Below are 18,399 nucleotides of genomic sequence, written 5' to 3'. Positions count from 1 at the left end.
TTACTAATGGTTTCGGCCAATGAAAAATAAAATTCCTAATTTATTTTTGAATTAAAAAAAATCGATTGCCACGTATATAATTAATTAGGTGCCACATAGATATTTTAATTAATTATTTATTAATAGTAAATAAAATTCAATTTAAAATCAAACATTAATCTAATAGGCATATTTGCTGAATTGTTAGAGTGCCACGTAGGATTACTAATGGTTTCGGCCAATGAAAAATAAAATTCCTAATTAATTTTTGAATTAAAAAAAATCGATTGTCACGTATATAATTAATTAGGTGCCACATAGATATTTTAATTAATTAATTACTAATATATACAACTCCATATAAAATCAAACACTCTAATAATTAAAAAATAAATCTAAAATAAAATTCAACCAAAATCAAACACTAATCTGAAATAAAATAAATAAAAATCAATTTAAAATCAAACATTAATCCAATATTAGAGCGCCACGTAGGAAATCTAATGGTTTGGGCCAATGAAAAATGAGATTTCAAAATTAATTTTGAATTTAAAAAGTCGAGTTCCACGTAGATAAATAATTAAGTGCCACGTCGATATTTTTATTAAATTAATTATTAATATTACGCATATACAATTTCATCTAAAAAACAATACTCTCATAATTTAAAAAAATAAATCTAAAATAAAATTCACTGCAAAATCAAAAAATAATCTAATCTAATACGAAGTATATAAAATTGGTTTATATAGGAGCTTTATTTAAACTTAACAATTTAATAGAATCCGTGCATCGCCCGAATAATTATTTAATAAAAATATTTACGTGGCACCTAATTATTTATCTACGTGGCATTCGACTTTTTAATTCAAAAATAATTTTGAAGTCTTATTTTTCATTGGCTGAAACCATTAGATTTCCTACGTGGCGCTCTAATATTGGATTAATGTTTGATTTTGGATTGAATTTTATTTTAGATTAGTGTTTGATTTTGGATGAATTTTATTTTAGATTTATTTTTTAATTATTAGAGCGTTTGATTTTGGATGGAATTGTATATATTAGTAATTAATTAATTAATTTAAATATCTACGTGGCACCTAATTAATTATCTACGTAACAATCGATTTTTTTAATTCAAAAATTAATTAGAAATCTTATTTTTCATTGGCCGAAACCATTAGTAATCCTAGGTGGCGCTCTAATAGTCCAGCAAATATGCCTCCTTTATATATGTATATTAGATTTCATTATATGACTGGATTTAAAGCCCGTGCATCTTAAATTCATTTTTTTATGATTTTTTTTCAACTTTAAGGGATAGTTATAATAGTGACTAGTTTGAAGCCCGTGCGATGCACGGGTTAATTTAATTTATTTTTTATGGTTTATATATATTACTAGTTTAAAGCCCGTGCACGATTTGGTATTAATATTTTGTGATTAATAAAGAGTCATGTTTAATTACAGATTCACAGTCACACAGCTAACAGACTTGTATCTAAATACCAATACGCTAATCACAGTCACACCGCCTAACAGGACTCCATAGTTCAATCCTAGGATCAAAAAAGCTAATGCTACAAAATTAAGAACGTAAGTCATAATCATGCTTAAAAAAATAAGAATGTAAGTCATAATCATGTTTGTTGTAACTGCAAGGAACCGAACCACTGATCATACTCCTCATCGAAATATTGGTTCAATTGTAACCATAATATTCTTATAAATAATATGTATAGCCTCTCTAAATTTCTCAACACTCTTCATTCCCCAGTGAAGTCAAAGTTTGACCAAATACATTGCCTGGTTAGTCAGATTGCTTGAGGAAATCTGAGTAACGTACAAATTTGAAATTAACCTCTAACTCATGCTAATATGCAATATCTTGATGTTTTTTTGGCTCTCTTTGTCAACATTGACGTCGTAGTCATTGTGGTATGCTAGTAAGGTCGAATATATTTGAACTTGTATTTATTATTTGTATGGTTAGACATTGCGGACGGCTCGATTGCGGCGTTAAAGGCTTGTTCCACTCCATTATAACTTCATGAAATGATTAAAAGTAAGATCAACAAAGCATGCATCATCAATATACAAATTCCTGGAGAAACAAAATTGACAGTGACCCTTGATGGAGGAGGAAAGCAGGGGAGGGTTGAACATACTCTCTATGCCGTATATAACCCTGTAAAAGAGGACATCATGTATTGGAATGAAGATATCATTTAAACTAACATAGGACATCATGTAAATATATAACCATACGATATCGTAATTCGAATATAGGATATCAATAGTTGAATGGAGGATATCATATAACAAATAAATGATACATGTATGATATTACAAACTTGTATTCGTTAGATGATATCAATTGTACCCTCTTTTTTTTTTTTGACATGGCTCAAACTTACAAATATAAAAGTCTTACAAACCTACACTACATACTAATAACACTAAGATCTTATAGACCATTACAAATTCTAAACTACAAACAGTATTAATAAATAACGCAAGGGCTTTGTGCTTTTCTTGATTCAGCCCGTTATTGTTGGAAATGCCTTGCTCACGCCACTTACACGACGTTATCTTGCAAAGGCAATTTGCAGCTATGTTTCCTTTATAGTAGATGGTGCTGATGTTAGGTCCTTTACCATTAGAAGTATTCTGAAAGCACCTGCAAAACTGGGGGAACAAGGAGAGGAAGAGAACCAATGTGACAGGCTAGATTAATAGACCTTGTGTATTCCACACAAGCGTCTAAACACAACTTGTATAGCATGCTATGAACCCCCATCAAATGGGGAGCAGCGCTCAAATAAATATTTTTGAAAGCGCTAAGAGACACCCTCAACGCTAACCTAAAAGGAGAAATAACACAAGTTATCCTCCACAACCAACTGACAACCCAACCCCAAGGACACTGAACCTTCCTATTAATCATTACTCCTTCAATACCCAAACAACTAACACTATTACCCCCAAGCCAACTCAAAACAGATAACTTCCATTCTTCTAACATCAACATCAGAGATGGAGAGACTGACTTTACCACACAATAACTCCCCATACCTTCCAACAAACCCCTCATTTGATTGACAAAGGGGTTAAACCACCTACAATCTGAATAACTCCAAAAGAAGTACCCATACAACACCAAAAAACACAGAAGACATTCTGAACCAACAATCTTTAACAGGCTATTCTTAGAAAAAAAAAACAAGAAAAAACCAACACATAATACCCAAAAACGCATCATTAACACTAAACATCTTGATAAACTAACCTAGAGACTACAGCAAAGCAAAACGAAGGAGAACGGGCACACACAAATGGCAATTTAATCCCAACAACCTGAAATCCTAAACTAACCTTTACCTTTATCGTCAAGGTCGGGGTAAGTCGACACTACAAGACGGCGGTGACTACCTTTACCGTCAAGATCGGGGTGGTCCGACACAAAACAAGACGACGTCGATTAGAAGGAATGGGAAAAAAAAACCAACAAACCACAAAGGGTACTACCCAAAACCTACAAACAAAAACAACCCAAAACAAATGATTCCAATTCCAACAACAAAACCTAACCCTAGCAAAAATTACCTCACCGACAAAAGAGACGGCGGCGCAAGATAGGGATGGAAGAGGCGGCGGCTAGGTTGAATCTCTGACCCGATTAGATAACCTCCAAACCCAAAATCAATTGCTTTTCTTTATAACTCCGGTTACCCGAACAAGAATCCGGCGAGAAGGATGACGAACCAAGAGGAGGAATAAGCGAACGCTTGGCTCCTCTTTCACCTTCACCACCGACGACGATCTACAACTCAACTACTATTATTAGACGAAAGGAGGTGTTGGCCGGCGACCCGAGTTGAGCGGTGAACTCAGGCCGCCGAAAAATACCTAGATCTAGGGTTTTGGTTGAGAGTTTTGTAGAGAGAGGAGAGAGCTTTTTTTAAAGGGTAAATATAAGGGGAATGAATGTAGAAACTAAAGAGTATGTATTAGGAGTTTAGCACATATCATATCAATTGTACTTAATCACCGAAAATTAATCAAAAGTTCCTGAAAAGATGTGGGAAAAAAGAACGCTCGTTCAACATTTGAAAAATACAAAAACATATCTAGTTAAAAAACAAACAAAAGCTTAAATTCTAACAACCTAATTTTGTTCTACCAGATCACAAAAACAAAATTAAAATTAATCGCAATGCTTGAAAATTAAGCAACAACAATCATAATTAACAATTTAATTAACACAAAATTAGAACAACAAATCAGAAGAATCAAGCAAAGTAGAACAAACGATAACAAAAAAAATAAAAGGATCGTAAGTTTTACCTAGTAAGTAAGTTTTCCTAATGAGTTTTCATAGGACAATATAATTGAAACTTTTTTTTTTAATCTTTTTTATTTAGATTAAATTCACCTTGGTTTTATCTTTTCTGTTTAGATTAAATTTACTTTAACTTTATATATAAAGAATAGTATATCTTTTTATTTTTCCTATATGATAGCCGTCAGATTTTTATTCTTTTAAAATGATAAATATGTATCTTATCTTATCATTAGATAATAAGTTTATCTTTCAATTAAACATATGGGTTATCTTATATATTTTTTAATTAATTTAAAATATATTAATATGATTTTGTGACTGGACAATCCTATGTGGACGCCCTCAATACTCTTGAAAAAACTCCCCTTTATATATATATATATATATATATATATATATATATATATATATATATATATATATATATATATATATATATATATATATATATATATATATATATATATATATATATGGTCCCCCTCCAATGAGAAGATCACTAAAATGAGAAGAATGAGAAGCGATCTATACCGTCCAAACAAAAAAAATCCAACGGCGCGCGATCTGTCTGACTAAATGAAACATTAATGGCAAATTAGTAATTTCGCCGCGTTGAATGACCTTCCCTCACAACGTGATTTTTCGGAATTCTTTCTCTCCCATCTTTCAGTTTTCTCTCTCCTCTCTTAAAACCTCTCCTGTGTTTCTTCGTGTTCTTCAAATTTGGAAATTCTCCTTGCAAATCTCGAGGTTTTTGGTGATCCTCGTCTTCTTCAGGTACGTATTTGATTTTTTTGATATTTTTCAGTTTTTGCTACTTTAATTTCTCTCTTTTCGTTCAATTACTCGATAGTTGTTCTTCATTTTCTTCAACTTACTTGATTCTCCTTGCATATCTCTTTAGCTTCTTTGCGATCTTCTTTCAATTCTCCAGGGTACGTTTTTTATTTTTTGTTTTTCTTAGTTTTTGTTGCTTTAATTTTTCTCTCTTCATTCAATTAGTCTGTAGCTTTTTTTCGATTTTTCTGATTATTTTGCTGTTGTTTTCGAAATTACAAATTGATTGCGAAATTGACTTGATTAGTAAATTTTGATTTCGAAATATATTGAATTGATTAGTAAATTCTTACTGCGAAATTATGTCAATTATTAACACCTTTTTTACGTTTGATTTGCTCATATTTTTTGTTGGGGGTTTGATTTGCTCATGTGCAAGTTTCTGGACATCAGTCATATCACAAATCGATTTAGTTCACCCTTAATTTTTTTTAGCAATGGATAGAAGAAAATAAATATTATTGTGTTGGGGCTTCTGTTTTTTTAGCATTGGCGTATTATAGGATGAAGGGGAGAGATTTCAGTGCTTGTATAGAACATCTGGTGTTTATCTCTGGAGTCAATTATAGTGCTGTTGTATGTGATAATGTTATGCTGAGCTGCTGAAAATATGTGTTCATAATGAAGGTTCAGTTGGTTTGTATCAGAACAATCCACAAATAATGGAAATTTATCAAACTTTAATCAAAGAAAGCTGGGATTTTTCATATGTAGTTGATGTGGTGGTGGAATGAAGTCTTCATATGAGGGACTTTGAGATGGAAAGCAAAACATGGTGTTTGCAGGGTTATGTCTTGGAACCTTCAGTGTTTGACACGCTAGAGAAGTACGGCAAGCATATGCCATGGGAGAAGTCAGATAGACAACTCTTAATTAACTGCTTAAACTCAGGGCTTCTGGACATTTTCAAACCTTCAGTTGGCTTAAATACATGGAAACAATCTGTAACAAAAAGATTAAGTTAAAGGCAAAAATGTCAGGAGGGCATCGAGGAAGAATTATGGTCGTTGCTGGTGAACCAGCAACAGGAATTCAAGAGGGACTCATTTGAATATTTGATAAACTGTATATAAAGGAGATTGGATGGTTAGACTTAGAAGAAGATACAGATTTTATAGTACAAGAAATACAGAGTTTGCTGTTAGCCGAGTTTCTAGATGAGTTTGCGTGTGAGGTAATATCTTTTTGTTGAAAGCGTGAGGTGTAGATAGGTGAAGTCAGTGAATTTGTACAAAAGAACTAAATAAGAGATGTTTTTCTCTTCCCTATTCATGTCCTGTATTGTTTTCAATATTTTATTTATCACCAAAGGCCATGTAACTAACCTTCATGTTGTTGCTGCATCTCTGAGCTACTCAAGGTCTGGATCTCGGGAAGTGTTCTTTACCAGAGAAGTATTTGAAAGTGGTCATTTCTAGTACAACCAAATTGAGATTGATCTGATGGTTTGTATTGCTGATATCCTCGTGTCTCTTTGGAGTTCGGAGTACTTAAAATGGAGTTAAAGTGTGTAACTGTAGTATTAGACAATTTTTTCAACAAACCAAGCATAAGTGTCAGGGTATGTATATAATAACCTTGGAATCTTGATTTGATTTTCTGGTTGCTGCTACTTCTAAGCGTTTCTGAAAAAAATTATGTTTAGACAAAACATCAAAAGTTCGTATTGTGTTGGTACCAACATGAAGTAATGCCTATTAGCTCAATTGGTAGAGCTTTGTGCCATTGCACAATGATGTAGGTTCGAATCCTACATAGGCAACTCTTGTCTTTTGTTTATGATATTAGTTCTCCTACCGGACTATCCTACCTCCACGTTGTTCACTATGCCAGTGATTCCAGTTCTCTGAGCTTCTTTGTTGAGTTCAACTCCTCTCTCAATACCCGACATAAGCTTTTGTGCATAAAAGGGGCTAACAATTACAACACGGTCTGATTCCAGAATACCCGCCTTCATCCAGTTAATTTTCCTACCCTTTACAGGTTTATCATACCTGATAAAAATCCTTTGACATTATATTAATTCTTGAACTACTACTTAATTAATCCATGGAATGCAATATTAATAAGATACTAACTTACATTACCCATCAACGAAATCAAAAGCTAGTTTCAATTCCTCAGGCAGATTAAGATGCGATAATCTTCCAAGGCAAATCTTCCTTGATATACAATATTGTGAATGCATAAAGCAACCTGTAGAAGTATCAATCAAAAATATTTGCTCATTTGTGTAAAGTACAAGAAATGAGCAAAAATATTTGCTCATTTGTGTAAACGATAAAAAATGAGCAAAAATATTTGCTCATTTGTGTAAACGATAAAAAATGAGCAAATTTTTGGAATGTTAAGTAATCTGAGATTTTAAAATATTTGCTCATTTAGGCACGATGAGCAAAAGTTTTGAATATTAACAAACCCGAACTTTAAAATTTTATAAATGAGCAAAAAAAATTTGCTCATTTGTGTAAACTATAAGAAATGAGCAAAAATATTTGCTCATTTGTGTAATCGATAAAAATAAGCAAAAATATTTGCTCATTTGTGTAAAGTATAAGAAATGAGCAAAATAATTTGCTCATTTGTGTAAACTATAAGAAATGAGCAAAAATATTTGCTCATTTGTGTAAACGATAAAAAATGAGCAAAAATATTTGCTCATTTGTGTAAAGTATAAGAAATGAGCAAAAAAATTTGCTCATTTATGTAAACGATAAAAAATGAGCAAAAATATTTGCTCATTTGTGTAAACGATAAAAAATGAGCAAAAATATTTGCTCATTTATGTAAAATATAAAACATGAACAAATTTTTTGAATAATAAGTAATATGAGATTTTAAAATATTTGCTCATTTAGACACAATGAACCAAAGTTTTGAATATTAACAAACCCGAACTTTAAAATTTTAAAAATGGGCAAAAATATTTGCTCATTTGTGTAAACTTATTAAAAATGAGAAAAAGTATTTGCTCACTTGTCTAATTTTTTTAAAAAAATGAGCAAATTTTTGAATGTTAAGTAATCGGAGATTTTAAAATATTTGCTCATTTAGACACAATGAGCAAAAGTTTTGAATATTAACAAACACGAATTTTAAAATTTTAAAAATGAGCAAAAATATTTGCTCATTTGTGTGAACTATATAAAATGAGCAAAAATAGTTTTGCTCATTCTGTCTAAATGAGCAAATATTAAAGTTCGGATTTAAAAGTTTTTGCTCATTTTATCTAAATGAGCAAATATTAAAATACGAACTTTAAACTTTTGCTCATTGTGTCTAAATAAGCAAATATTATAATTTCAATTTTAAATTTTTGCTAGCTCATTGTTTTTAAATGAGTAAATATTAAAGTTCGGATTTTAAACATTTTCTCATTGGGTCTAAATGAGAAAATATTAAAATTCGGATTTTAAACTTTTGTTCATTATATCTAAATGAGCAAATATTATAGTTTCTATTTGAAATTTTTGCTCATTGAGTCTAAATGAGCAAATATTAAAGTTCGAATGTTAAAATTTTGCTCATTGTGTCTAAATGAGCAAATATTAAAATTCAAACTTTAAACTTTTGCTCATTGTGTCTAAATGAGCAAATATTATAGTTTCAATTTGAAATTTTTGTTCATTGAGTCTAAATGAGCAAATATTAATGTTCGGATGTTAAAATTTTGCTCATTGTGTATAAATGAGCAAATATTAAAATCCGAACTTTAAACTTTTGCTCATTGTGTCTAAATGAGCAAACATTATAGTTTCCATTTAAATTTTTTGCTCATTGGGTCTAAATGAGCAAATATTAAAGTTCGAATTTTAAAATTTTGCTCATTGTTTCGAAATGAGCAAATATTAAAGTTCGGATTTAAAATTTTTTGCTCATTGTGTCTACATGAGTAAATATTAAAGTTCGGATTTTAAACATTTACTCGATGTTTTTAAATGAGCAAATATTATAGTTTCGATTAAATGAGCAAATATTAAAGTTCGGATTTAAAACTTTTGTTCATTATATCTAAATGAGCAAATATTATAGTTTCGATTTGAAAATTTTGCTCATTGAGTCTAAATGAGCAAATATTATAGTTCGGATGTTAAATTTTTTGCTCATTGTGTATAATTGAGCAAATATTAAAATCCGAACTTTAAACTTTTGCTCATTGTGTCTAAATGAGCAAATATTACAGTTTCCATTTAAAATTTTTGCTCATTGAGTCTAAATGAGCAAATATTAAAGTTCGGATTTTAAAATTTTGCTCATTGTTTCTAAATGAGAAAATATTGGTATACCTGAATGCTTTGTAGAGTACTTCCTCTGTTTCTTTAGTTCTTCCATATTGAATTAGCATGTTTGCCACCTTGTGAGTTATGGTATGGTATATTGGTATACCTGTTGTATAAGAAACTGTCAAGTTAAGCTAGCAAATAACAGGTTGTTGGGTTAACTTCCTCTGGAGAACTTGTATTGCTTCGATCACTTTCTCTGGAGAACTTGTACTGCTTCACTTGCTGTTTGCGTGCTACTGAAAGTGCGCCATATGCTCCATGTAGATGAATGCCCTTGGTGTAATACCGCATCTGAATTCTGTCATGCCCTATTTCAATTCCCTGCTGCAGTAACTCCCCTTAACTCCAGGAAGAATCGTCCAGACTATCGGTGGATAGATTTCTTAAAATCCTTGCTGCATTTAGACGAACAAGTGGAATTTCTAGTGCTTTGACAAGCTTCTGTAGCGCGCCTAGTTTCAAGATACAGTTACAGTTTTGCTTGCTCTCCAATGCGAGCATGAATAATGCTTCACCAGCTGCAGTTCTAACATGTACCTGAGCTATAGGCATCCCATCTTTGAAGAATATATTGAGCAACTCCTTAAGAATTCGTCATGTGCCTCCGATCCTTTCTATCGCGTCATCTTCCATTGCTAAACTTGTTAGTATTTCAATCCCGAGGTTTTGCAGATCAAGATACTTCTCTCCATGCCTTAGTATGTCTCTAATGTTGTTGAATGTGAAAACAATCTCTGAAATTTCTTTACGAAGCTGTTTCCCTGTGCTACCTGTTGTACTCGCTAGCATTTTTATAACTTGCAGGGACCTCTTTATTGTTTGAATTTGAGATGTTGCGACATGATCATCCTTCAATAACCTCCCTTCATCACATGTGAAGTCTATGATTTTCGGTAAGAGACCTCTTGTATTCCCTATTTTCCCGCACTTGCCATGGTCTCGAGCAAGCTTCTTGAGAAGTAGTAATCCTAGATGATTGAATGTCCAGAAACCATAATGCTCATGATCAGCAATAATACATTTCTCACCAGCTTCATCGAGTGCTGAATTTGAGGTCTTGCTAACATAAAGAAGGGATGAAATCGATTCCAAAGCACCAGGAATTCCTGCAACTCGAATGGAATTTTGTTTTTCCTGCTAGTTTTGACAAGATTTCTGCTGCCGACTGTCTGATATCCTCTTCTTCATAGTCCTTCCAGTTCAACATCTCTACTAATCTTTCAACTGCTGAGGAAGTGATTCCTATTTTCTGTAGTGTCATCAGAAAACCGCTTATTCCATGCAAAGCTTCGAAGGATCCGAGCTCCCATAAGCTGCTCTTCTAGTGAATTTGAAGCCTGAAGTTCCATGGAAAAAGACACCATATCCATCTTCAACCCATTGAAAACATTCAAAAGTATTTGCTCATTTGTGTAAATTAAAAAAAAATGAGCAAATTTTTTGAATGTTAAGTAATCTGAAATTTTAAAATATTTGCTCATTTAGACACAATGAGCAAAAGTTTTGAACATTAACAAACACAAATTTTAAAATTTTAAAAATGAGCAAAAATATTTGCTCATTTGGGTAAACTATAAAAAAATGAGCAAATTTATTTGCTCATTCAGACACGATGAGCAAAAGTTTTCAATTTTAACAAATCCGAACTTTAAAATTTTAAAAATGAGCAAAAAGTAAAGATTAACCTACGTGGGATTCGAACCCACATCTTTTGTGCATTTGCACAATGCTCTACCTATTGAGATAGTAGGCTAGTGTTTTTAAATAGAATCAACAAAAGTAAAACAAAAACCAAAAAAAGTAAATCAAAATAATTCGAAAACTTACAGCAACAACAACATAAGAACCAACAAGGCCAGAAGTCAATGCTGGTCCAAGTTGACAAAAACAGTAGCAAGGTATACCTGAGATCATGGCTGCCAATCTTTCATGCCCTTCTGCGATGACATGAAAGGGTGTGGTTATCACTCATCAGTCCATGCATCTACAGGAAAATTTTGGATCCCACTCACTAGATTCTCCTGTTGCAACTATTGTACCATTAATTACCATGTCTAGTTATCAATGCACCTAAGCTCAAGTACTTGTCCGGCCATCTCTAGAACGTTTCAGTCTCTCTGTCTCAATGGTTCTGAAAGTCTCCTGTCAGTTTCAATCTTTTTAGCCAAACTGGTTCAGAATCCTAATAAGACAAGGACACAAGAGTTGATCCAATTTCTTGCAACTCCTTGTAAACTTGAATATCTTTGTTTTACAAGGTACTTTATCAAGGTCAGTTCAGATATCCTTTCTTGCTCGTTTCCATTTGTATATGTTTTATTTCAACTTTAATGAAAACATTCAATCTTGATTCGATCTGCATTGTGGATCAAAGATGTTGGTTGCAGGTGGTGTATCAACAATTCTTCCTGTGACCACCTTTACACATGTCACGAATTTGTGGCTAACAGCTCTTCACTCCTGGAAGGAACTGTCCTGTGTTGTTGCCATAATTCGAAGTTGTCCTAACGTTGAAAAACTACATATATCAGTAAGTATCATTATCAGGATTATTTGAGTTACTCTTACATGTTTCTGTTCTACTAAAACATGTGATTATTTGGCTAGCAAGTCGTATTTTTAAGGCATCACAAAAAATGTTGTTCAGCTTGACAGCTTCGTCTTTTGGTTAAAAGAGAAAAATGTTGCTACACATTTTGTCTAAGAAAAAATCTACATAATCTAAAATTTTCTGCCTGTGTGGATTAATCTAATGGTGGAGGGTATGACGGAATCTCTGCTTGTCATGTAAAAGAGTATTATAGCTAAAACCCTTTCTGAGCAACTGTAAAAAGTAGTTCTCAAGTTTATAATTTCTTACTGATTTCATCAACGATAAGTATAGTAGGAACCATGACAGTGTAGTCTATCAATAACAAACTAACAATACTAACAGTGTAGCACTGAAAAAGATTCTAGTAACTAATACATTCATCTGATCTGTCAATCCAAAGATTCTAGTAACCGATGCATTCATCTTGTAAAATTTCAAACAAAAGATTCCAGTAACAAAAATGTCAAACAAAATCTCCTTGTAAAATTAAGCAACTGTGTGAAGTGTCTAAGAACCACTCAAAGGATCCATGTGTATATATATAAGCTAATAAGAAGAAAGAATCCCAATCAAATATTACCTGCTGCAAAATACTTCCAGCTTAAATTCTCTGAGGAATTGGTCTCCTGCTCAGGTCCTTCCTTTCTCGAATTATTCTGCAATCCCATGAACTGTGACCAATAAAATTGAACTGAATAAGAAATCATAAATCTTCATAGTCATAAACACATAAAAAAACTTTTAATTTACTATCCAATTTGAGTTAATTGCACCAAAATTCGACATACTGCAAAAATCAATCACAACACTACTTAATTACACCAAAATTCGACCTAAATTAACAATTAGAGAAAGAAAGAACAATTTAACCAATAAATCATGAAGTAAACATTAAATCTCAACAAAATTGTAATAAAACTCAAAATATAACCCTACAATTTCATAAATTAGCAAAGAATCACTCACCAATTGCAATAAAGGAGACGAAGCATAGATGATGGCAGCGTAGAGATGGTGGCGGCGGTGTGGTTGCAGCAGGTGAGGACACGGTGACTGTGGCGGTGGCGAGAGAGAATCACGAAGGGAGAGTGAAAATGGAGGAGAGAGAATCACGAAGGAGATGGAGAGCGAAAATGGAGGAGCTCCTGAAAGTGAAGCACGAGGAGAGAGAAAATGGAGCACATTTCTGGAAATCGGGAGAGCGGAATTTATTTGTTCATATTTCTTTCCAATATTACGATCTTGCCATTACTAAAACGCGAAAATCAGAGATTAGAGCTGTCAGATCTAATTACATTGAACGCATAAGATTGCTTCTCATTCTTCTCATTTTAAGCTCCCTTCTCATTTGAGTGCAAATCTATATATATATATATATATATATATATATATATATATATATATATATATATATATATATATATATATATATATATATATATATATATATATATATATATATATATATATATATATATTAGATTGCAGTCCAATTTTTTTATTGGCTGATTTGAAGCCCAATATTATAAGGTTTGTATTTATAAAATATCAAATTCAAATAGTACAGGATAAGGGTTAATCTATGTTACTCCCTCCGTCCCAGAATAGTTGTTACACTTTCATGGGCACACAGTTTAATGCGATAAATAGTAGTGTGGTTATCAATTGTTATTTTATTGAAAAAGTAGATGTGATTGGAGTTAGTGGGGTATTTTTTTAATTGAATGAGAGAAAGTGTGGGGATAAAAAAAAAATTTAGTGGGAAGAGAGAGACAATATAATAAATGTGGGGTCATTCCTAATTTAGAAGTGTAACAACTAATCTGGGACGGACGAAAAAGGAAAGTGTAACAACTAATCTGGGACGGAGGGAGTATGTTTTATTATTTGATTCTTCATACTTTTCTCAGTCCATCAACTTAATTTATATATGATTTTATTTTTAGCAAAAAATAAAAAAGATATTTATCATATTATATCTTTTACATATTCGTTTAATCTTATCTTTTCATCCTAACATATTAATTAAGAATATGTTTATATAAAGATTTACTGAACTAAGCAATTAGCACACTTTCGAGATTTAGAATCTCGGTTATACCTAGCTTTTTCGTCTTTCAAGTATTATTTTTTTCTTAGTTTGCCGCATATTTTGACGGGTCTTTTTTTTTTGGATTATCAAATTTTTTGAGGGCTACAAGTCTATAACATTATCTTAAAGTTTCAAGTTTGGTTAATTTTCTAGGTTTGAAATTCGTTTTCACTTGGTTACCTTAAGATTTATATAAATGTTCACTTTCAAGAGATATAATAAACTTCTAATTCTTGTTTGTTAAAGAGACAATTAACCTAAAATTAATTAATACAAAACATTATTACCCCAAAACTCACGAATAATTATATTTTAAAAAATGGTTCTATATTTTATGTGTGATTTTCTTTTACGTTGTTTATAGTGGATTGTAATTCTATCATTTCTAAATGTTTTATCCTCTTGATTATCTTAGTATGAATCCAATTTTATCTCATTATTTTTTCGTTTCAAAATAAAATTTATATTTGATTATGTGACTGGACTATCCTACGTGGACGGTCTAAATGCTAGTTTTTAATTTTTTTAAATCTTCAAATAATAAATTTTATCTGTCAAATGGTTGTACTCCTATTTAGAAAATGTCAAATTTTAATAAAAATTAAGACGATGATTGATGGGGATTTAGAATTTAGATAATTGTAACATTCAATATATATCATGATAATTGATAAATTATATCATTGTGTTCATTATATTCGGGATTATATTATTGAACATATTTTTTCCGCGCACCTTTTAAATGGATGCACTTCGTATGATTTTTTCTAAACCTTTATCTGGCTTTATCTTCTAAGCCTTAATGAATAAATAGTACGCAATACTACGTTTAAGGGCGAAAAATACTCGACAATTCCTCTTTAATCATTCTTAAAGTTCCTTATCCGGTAATAACCTACGCAATATACACAAATTAATAAATTGGAAAAAGGAGTAATACAACTTATTACTTAACCAAGCAAAACAAATAACAAAGCAAAACGATCAACAAAACATACTCTAAAAGACTGCAAAAAACGTTGGGTGGGGGTGGGGGTGAGGGTGGAAGGTGCTTGGGTGTGTGGTTGATAATTACTCCGTAGGTAGATTTGTGGAGTAAATAAATCTCTCTGACCTTCGAAATGCAAGTTTATTATCTTATGATTTACAATTATATAAAAACAAAACTTACGATCACATATATAGTACAATTTATCTACTAAAATATGTGTCATTTATCTGTAAATATTGTTTTTGACTAATGAGAATAAAGTTATTCTATACCGTGTCAAACTGATAAACTATGTTCAATAATTTACCAGATGTGTTGTTCACTTTGTGTAGGGATACGCGACGTTACATTAAAAAAATATATAATATATAAGGAAAAATTACTTTAAATAATCCAACCTTTTGACGGTTTTCCATTAATAATCCAACCTATCGATTATTATCTAATAATCTAACCTTTATACCTCATTCGCTTTTATTGCCCCAAACAACCCGTAACCGGGAGAACAAGTCACCAACTTATTATTCTATTTTTTAAAATGAAAAACCCACCCTTCCTTTTTCCATCTTCCCGAACCCCCTTCTCCCCCTTCCTCATTTTCAAGCTTCCATCAATGGCTACTCTCCTCTCCACTTCCTCGGTCCCACTCATCCTTAAAAAATTACTTTCTTGAAGAAATATGTAGTTTCCTTTCTTCATCTCCCAATGAGGCAACCCCAAAAATCGAACCCACCTCTGGGAATCTGAAGCCGCCGCCGACGATTTGATGCATATCGGAGTGAGAGTTGAAGTGAATAGATCAATTAAGAGAAAAATATTGATTATGGTGAACTTGATTGATGCGTGTGATTTTTTTGTGTATTCAGATTATTCAATGGGTTTTTAATTATCACATTTTTTGGGTTTTGGGATGATGATTTAGTGTTGAAAATTTTAGGGTTTTGGATTTTGGTGGGTGGAGATCAGAAAACGAAAAAGGAGAAATGATGAGTTGTGAGTTTCTGGATTTTGGTCTGGGTGGTTGGTGCTCGGTGTCGGAGGGTGGTTGGTGGTTTTAGGTGCAAGGAGAATAGATGTAGGTGATATATTCAGAATGAAGGAGAGGAGAAGAAAGGGTTGGAGGTCAGATGCGGTGGTTTCGGGTTGGAGGTCAGGTGGTGGTAGAGTTGGCTGTCGGAGGTAGGAGAAATGAGGGACAAATATTTACTCCGTACAAAGAAATGGCTTAAAATTTTCCAAAAAAATAATTTACCCAACCCTTTGTAAATAAGTTCTTCTGATTCATTCAATTGTAATATTGTGGCATTACTATAATTCTATGAAACAAGAGGAGTAAAATTTTAAGTATGGCATTACTATCATTCAATATTGCTTAGACACCATTGTTAATGAACTTGGAAGAAGAAGGTGATTTAGATTAATAAACTGGAATTACATAGAAGAAAGAACATTCATAACCGAAGGGAGCTACTACTGATTCCATAAACTAATGGAAGCAATTGGAGAAAACAAAAGACAGATTGGAGAGGAAGTGGAAAAAAGAGAGAGAAATATTTTTTAAAAGAAATTATGACGAATGGTTGCTTGACACGTGTATTGGTAACCTTTTGTATTGGGTTGGTGACCTGTTGGGTGCAATAAAAGTTAATGGGATGCAAAGGTTGGATTATTAGATAATAATCCAAATGTTGGATTATTGACGGAAAATCGTCAAAAGGTTGGATTATTTATAGTAATTTTTCCTATATATAATAACATCTAACTATCCAAGTTTCTTGACGCATTTTCTTGTTTCTGGATGCATTTTCTTCGATAAGTATCCCGATCCTTAATCTTGGCAACTATCCCATGATCACAAGTAGCCATAACAACAGTCATCTCAGGAATCCCCAAAGTAATAGCTTCGCCCTTAGTTGTCATCAAAACAATCTCTTCCCCAACTTCAATATCATTCTCAAATCTAAGGAACCCATGAATTAGCAAATTTGCTCTGTAACAGATCGATAAGCAGAATTACGTAATTGAAAAATGAACGTAAAGTTCAGATGTATATACAAAAAGGGTTAATGGAAATAAGATAAATTTTTGTTGGAATCTATCTTTATCATATTATTGTATATATATACAAAAAGTTTAATGGAAATAAGATAAATTTTTGTTGGAATCTGTCTTTATCATATTATCTACCAATTTAGACTCTAATTTTTTTTTAATAAACCTAAAATATTTTATATGTGATGACATGGAAATCCTACATGGAAACCTAAAATATATATATTAGATTGTTTTTATAATCAACTAGTTTTTGGGCCCGGGCGATGCCCCGGGTTACTACATTAATGATATTCACATTTTTTTTTTGTGCAATGATAACATGAACACATGTAATAGCTTAATGGTAAAGGCTTTATTGTTTAAACTCAAGGTCAAGGGTTCAAATCTTATGCAAACCCCATGTTTGATAATTTTTTTTAATGTATATGAAGATTACATGGAGCAAACCACCCATAAGAAGAGCGCCACGTGTCACATAAACTTTTTTTAAACGCCTTTTAATATATAGTATAGATGAGTATGACATTTTTAACGGGTATTTATTTATCTATTAAAAACTTTCAAAATTTATCTCTTAATATCTTTTACCGGGTTTTTATTTATCTATTTGTATTTTTCTCTTAAATTTTACTAAGTTTTATTTATCTTTTTTATTTCTTAGCAAAATTTATCTTTTATTATCTTTTACCGGATCTTTATTTATTTATTAAATCAACAGACCCACACACACGTGACCCGATGCTCGGTATCTTTGGGTTTTGGTTTTGTTGGTTTAAGTTTAAAGATAAAAAAAAAAAAAAAAAAAAAAAAAAAAAAACAATCTAGAGCTTCTTAAATAAAATAATAAATGCCTTTCAAATCAAACTGAAATTGGAAAAATCAAGAAGTTATCATACTAAAAAAAAACATAAGCCAAAGAGTCCTATAGCTCTACAAGTACGGAGAGGTAACAATACATGCACTTCCTATATATTCCGTTAGAGGATTATATTCAAGAGTCCTATAACCATAAGTACCGAGTAGTATGCTTTCTAATTGGATGGAGTAGTTTGTGATAAGATATTTATTCAAACCAATATAGAGTTGGCTCAAGTGGTAAGCAGCTTGATGCCGCTTAAGGGAGGTCTCGGGTTCGAGCCTCGCCGTATGCAGAAACTCTTGTTGGGAGACTCACCCACCACAAGCAAGGTGTGCGACCCGGGTCGGATCCGGATGTAGTCGGAG

At 32.0% G+C, this 18,399-nt stretch overlaps 1 pseudogene; it reads right to left on the bottom strand.

Moving 5' to 3' along the window:
• Positions 1-9,783: 9,783 nt before the first annotated feature.
• On the bottom strand, positions 9,784-11,358 carry LOC110802234 (uncharacterized; annotated as a pseudogene).
• Between the last annotated feature and the right edge of the window lie 7,041 nt (positions 11,359-18,399).

Source organism: Spinacia oleracea, chromosome 2 (genome assembly GCF_020520425.1).
Source record: "Spinacia oleracea cultivar Varoflay chromosome 2, BTI_SOV_V1, whole genome shotgun sequence".
NCBI classification, from domain to species: domain Eukaryota; kingdom Viridiplantae; phylum Streptophyta; class Magnoliopsida; order Caryophyllales; family Amaranthaceae; genus Spinacia; species Spinacia oleracea.
Note: the sequence above shows the minus strand (reverse complement) of the source record. Positions and strands in the feature narration are given on the sequence as shown.